Source organism: Crinia signifera, chromosome 7, assembly GCF_055691185.1.
Source record: "Crinia signifera chromosome 7, ASM5569118v1, whole genome shotgun sequence".
Lineage (NCBI taxonomy): Eukaryota > Metazoa > Chordata > Amphibia > Anura > Myobatrachidae > Crinia > Crinia signifera.
Genome location: NC_139223.1, coordinates 36,971,698 through 36,977,834, shown reverse-complemented (window position 1 = coordinate 36,977,834; position 6,137 = coordinate 36,971,698).

Here is a 6,137-nt window from a genome sequence, read left to right as displayed (position 1 = left end):
ACAGGACTCGTGGAGCACTGCTACTGGCTTCCCAGGCACATAGTATACTTTGTTTAAATATTTACCTCACCCTATCATACCAGGGGCTGGGTGCTGCCAAATCTTGAAGGGCGAAGAAGACTAATGCTTATATATTTATATGCAGTAGGAACCTACAGCCATTCTTCTGATCTACAAATATCAACGGAGAACGGGACTTTCCTTTTTTTTTATAACTGTTATTCTTATTGTCAGCCTTCATTTATAAGGCGCCATAAGGGGTTCCGCAGCAGCTAACACAGCACATAAGCTGAAACAGTGCAAGATGTACAGCAGAAAACACTGCAGGACGTGGGTGATATACTGTATAAGCTATACAAACATTGCTGCACATGCCATCATAATGACCTTCTAGAACAGGCATGTCCAAACTATGGCCCTCCAGCTGTTGTGAAACCACACATCCCAGCATGCCTTGCCATAGTTTTAACATTTCCTAATAGCAAAACTGTGGCAGGGCATGATGGGACTTGTAGTTTCACAACAGCTGGAGGGCCATAGTTTGGACATGCCTGTTCTAGAAGATAATAGATCTGATCTGGTTGGTTGCTATGGGCTATCTTCAACAGAACTCGCATCTTAGCAAATTGACTCCAATAGTGTTACACATCACCACTGGTTTTGCCTCTTGGAACACCAGATTTATTATCCAGGGATTTGGAGGGTAAACAAAAATTTCTGATGATGTGCAGTCATTTTAAAGGTATACATTTTAATGCAAACTATGTGTAGTTACTTGATACCACCACTAGGGGCGAATCTAGAGTGCAGGGGGAGCCATTGAGGGGGAGCTTAGAGGCTGGTTCCCCTGCACCCAGCCTCAGTGTGAGTTAAATTGGACAGGGGCTCTGGGCCCACTACTGCCCCCGTCATGTCACCCAGTTTTTCCCTGTCACACTCTGCCCCCTCCTGTCACCCTTTGCCCCTCCCTGTCAACCACTTCAGTGTTGCATATTGTGAGCCTAGGTTGGGGTGCAGGGGGGGGGTTGTTATATTTTTGCACCTGGACTCACCAACCATGAGTTATATACCATATAGATGAAATAAAATGCAGATTCACTGAAAAGTCATTTAATTGATATTGTTATATATATATATATATATATATATATATATATATATATATATATTCTGTCTATTGGCAGTTACTGAGATGCCCTGTGCACTGTTTCAGCCATTGGAATACTGTGTATTGCATGGCAGTCACAGGGATGTTCTGCGACTTGTATGGTGATCACAGGGATGCTATATGTGTTGTATGGCAGTCACTTAGTTGCTCTTTGTACTCTATGATGATTATTGGAATGCACTCTACATTGCGGGTGGTCTCTGTGATGCTCTATGCATTGCATGGCAGCCACTGGTGTGTATTGTATGGAGATCACTGGGATTTCATGTGTATTGTATGGAAGCCACTGGGTTGCTCTGTGCATTGTATGATGGTCACTTAGTTACTCTGTATTGTATGTTGGTCATTGGGATGTCCTGTGTATTGTGCGGTTATCACTTGGGTGCTGTGTATTGCACGGGAGTCACCGTGTATTGAAATCATTGAGATGCCTCAGAGCCACTTGGCTTCTGTCAATTCATTGCATACTCTGATAGGCTTACAAGGGTTCCGCTCGTTATGCTTAGTCCCAATGGGGTGCAAACATAGAACATTAGATCGTTTCTCGCTGATGCACCCTTTCTATTAGTTTCTTGACCATTTTTAATGGCTTAAATATTCCTGACTGGACCGGCATGAGAGGGTGGATTCCCACCATACAGTAAATATGGAGATGCTGCCTTTGGTGTTGCTGAGTTGGGATCATAGCGATGGAGGATTTGTCATTGCAGTCCCCATATGTAGAGGGTGTGGTATAGGGTTCCGACAGTCGGGATCCCGACTGCCCGGACTCAGACAGCATGGTGAGCACAACGAAGCCCCTTGCGGGCACGGTGGCTCGCCACCTATTCTATTCTCCCTCTATGAGGGTCATGGACCCCCACGAGGGAAAATAGTAGGTGGCCGTTGGGCACCTGTCTGTCGGCGTTTTGACAGCCGGGATCCAGACATCGGGTAAATGACTGTTGGGATCACGTCCGGCACCCTATGTAGATGAATCCCTTCACTCTATTGCACATGTTTTTAAAGAGCCCTCCAAAATGAATGGGTCCACAAACTTCTAGTTATGCCCCAAGCCACACCCTGCTGCCACAACCAGAGCAACAGGGTTTTTTGCCATACATATTGGTGTTGGAATTCTGGGTTATTGCACGTGACCGTAGAAACCATTGTTCCAATTGATTGTATAACCCACTTACTGTATGTTTGCTGTGCATTGTGCTAGTGTTTTCCTTTCTACTTGTACCATTTCACTCGGACACTCTTTAATTTGTATGCCAGCCAATGGAATGCTCTCTGTGCTGTATGGCAATCAGCATGATGCCCACTGTATTGTATGATGGCCACTAGGACCCTCTCTGTTTTGCATGGTGGCCATTGGTATTTTCTCTTTGTATGTCAGTCACTGGGATTTTCTCTGTATTGTATGGCATTCAATGGGTGTGCTCTCTGTATTCACTGTGCTGCTCTGTGTACTTTATCATTGTGTCTAGGGATGATTGCTACATTGTATGGCAGTCAGGATGCTCTCTCACTGTATAACATACTCTGTGATGTTCTCTGTAGTGTATGGCAACCACTCAGATGTTCTCTATCATAGGATAGTCTGTAATGTACTGTAATGTTCTCTGTACTGTATTGCAGTCACTAGGATTATGGAAGTCACTCGATTATTTCAGGGGGTGAGGGATGATGTCTGGGTGTAACAGTGGGCAGGAAGTAATATATATGTGCAAGAGGTATTGCAGAGGGTGTGTCCTTATGACAGACTAGTCCCAAAACGATGCTGACCGCATGAAAAGCACTGTTCTAAATTCAACACGTCCCTGAGTAACACTTTATATGATATATATATATAATTAGAATGTAAGCTCTCACAAGCTGGGCCCTCTCTCCTCGTGTGCTTTTCTTAGAATATATGGAGATATATATATATATATATATATTATACACACTGTGTATATATATATATCTGCCACACTCAGTATCCTGTCCCCTTATATACTTATCCTAAATTGTACAATAATTTAATATTTTCTTGATTTTTACTCATTTATGTATTGTTAGGCTCAGGGTAAATAAATTGGAACTGGGGAGAGAGAAAAAAAAAAAAAAGCCGGACACCGCTAGTGACCCAGGGAAAGGGAAGTGCACTATTTAGTTATAATGTGATACTAAGCTGGTATAACAGTGCCACTGCCCCAACCAAATGTGGGGTGTTTTTGGCACCTGTGTGGTCTCTTTCCCAGAGCGTTAAAATATTTAGTTACGAGAGTAAATGAATAATAATAAATAAAAAAAAACTGTCTTTAACTATCTCCTAAAAAAAAAAAACACAATAAAAATGCATTGAAATTAAACAGGACATAAAACCTCCAGGTGAATCTAATATCTTCCTCAAAGGAGCTAGGCAAGGGCCAACTGGGCAGACATCGCCCTCTGGTGTTCACTTTGTGCAATGCCAGTTATATTTCTTAGTGCGTCATTGCATGAAAATGTTGAGCTCCGTAGAGATCAATAAAGTGGAGAAGTTGCCCATAGCAACCAATCAGCTTCTATTTATCGTTTATCATCTAGCACAGTCAATAAAATGGTAGAAGTTGATTGGTTGCTATGAACTTCTCCATTTCATCCCTCTGTAAGGTTGGATACATCTGCCCTTATGTCCCGGATAGCAACGCCCGCAGTTGTGGCACAGAGGCTTCACCAGAGCTTTGCGGGGTTGCTCTCTGCCAGCAGACATTTGTTGCACCCCCTCTAGGGCAAACGCAGAACCATTTACGGCTTTTTTTGTGACTTGGCAAATAGACAAAACCTAAAGTGCTGCAAATGGAGATGTTATGTGCGCGGGTCTCAGCTGTTTGCCTAAGTGATTGGGACGTGTCTGAGCCATCTCCATAATGGTTCTGCAAGCGGACACTTTGCAGCTTCCGCCTTCATTGTTTATAAACGTAAGGCCCCCGTACACTATGCCACTTCCTCTGCGGCAGAAGTCCCATCCAATTCCCCTTGAGCCTCGCATGCAATCCTGCTCCCTGCCGCTGGGAGGGGGTCCAACCCGGAGGTCATACGTGCAGCACGTATGCTCTCCGGTTCCGATCCAATGCGCATCGGATCAGATGTCGCACACATGCTATTTGGGATGATTTCACCCGATTTATTGGCCCTATCTGCCGGAATCAGGTGAAATCAGGCCCATTCGTATGGGGTCCAGTAGATAAAACATTTGATGCCTGTGTCCCCAACACCACAATGGGTGTGGTATAGCTCACAAAGTCTAGGTAGACACCAACAAGGTCAACATGAGCAAGGTCAGCAAAGGGTCAACCAGAAAAGGGTTGACACCGCTTAAATTTTCTTTGTGTCAGTATCGACACCTGAGCATGTGGACCCCAAATAGTGCGTCGCTTTGCTCGTGATGTATCAGGCCAGGTGCCTCGTTCTACTACCACTGGGCTCGGCGCAAGCTATTCCTTCCGTTCCTCCCCCTCTGCTTATTGCCCAGTGCCACTGGGGTTAAATGTACAATCACTCTACTCTTCGCCCAGCGGGGCGGTCAGATGGGAATAAACCACCCCCTTAGAAGAAGCCGCCAAGAACGATTAGCGGTACTTGATAGCAAATGAGAGCTCACAGAACACTCTCCAATTATCCCAACATTTCTCTACATCAGAGCAGAAGTTTTATCATGTACGTTAAAAGGATTCTCATTTTAAGGTCATCAAAAAAGATCCAAACCAAAATAACAGAATTCATGAACAGACACTCGAGTTACTCCGAAGAGTGAAACGCAATGGGCAGCTGCATAGATGTGGTGCAGATGTCACCGCAGCGAGGTCCCTCTGTGTCTCAGCACATGCTGCATCTGTAACTGAAAATCAATGCACTCCGCCCCCAGCTACTAATGTCAGATCGATCATTCTCATGCTACAAACCATTACAGCCCTTTCCGCCACCGAATAATTAATAAGGTTTTGAACGCATTAAAATATTTGAAAGAGGATTGGCCATTAGTATATAGCAAAACTTGTATCTTACCGATAAATAATACAACTGAAGTGTTAATACTTAACTAATCCTGGATTATCCCCTTTTTTTGGCAGCTGGAGGGTAATTTTTCTAACCTGCATCACCCCAGGGCGAGAATCTAAGTGACCAATGTGCGCAATGCTTAGGACACCCAGCTAATCTGCATGTATTATAATAATATACAATGTTTAGTTTCCTATTCTAGATGACATGTATAACATACATTACAGACTCTGATTACATGGTTTGCAATACGCTACCCGTGCCAGTCCCAGGACAAGTTGGTATATGGGCCTCAGGATGCCAGTACTCACACTGGGTTTACCCACCAGAACGCACGAGGCACTTTCCAACTAGTGGGTGTGCATTAAAAAAAAAAAAAAAAAAAAAAAAAAGTTCATAAAATACTTATTATATTATTAAAAGCCTTCCTGGGGTTCCTTTTAAACAATGTGGAAGTGGAATGTAACACTATTTTTCCCCTTGTGCCACAAAAAACACTTAATACAGTTTGCCGAAAAGGTGGGTCAAAAAGCTCAAACGGCAAAGCACAGCAAGACCCTTTCCCCCTGCACTTATCTAGTGACATGGAGTGTTCCTTGTGTGTGAATTCACCAATCCTTACAAAAGTTAATAGCGGAGGAAGAGCACTTTGATCTATAGAATGTTGTTTCTACGAACGGGTTGTCTTTAACAAGAGAATCATGCAAAATAAACTCAAGTTCCAATACATTTATACAACTTTCTTTTTCACTTTTTTTTTTGTAGGAAGACCTTCTTTATAAATAATGGTTAACTGAAGAATCCACCCTGATTTGAACGACCACTTTGCTCTCGCCTATGGCAGGGGTTCCCAAACTTTTTTTTGACTCACGGCACCCCGAAGCATCACAATTTTTTTCGCGGCACCCCTAGGCTAAAAGGATTCTCATTGAGAAAGTCACAAACAAATATTAAATAA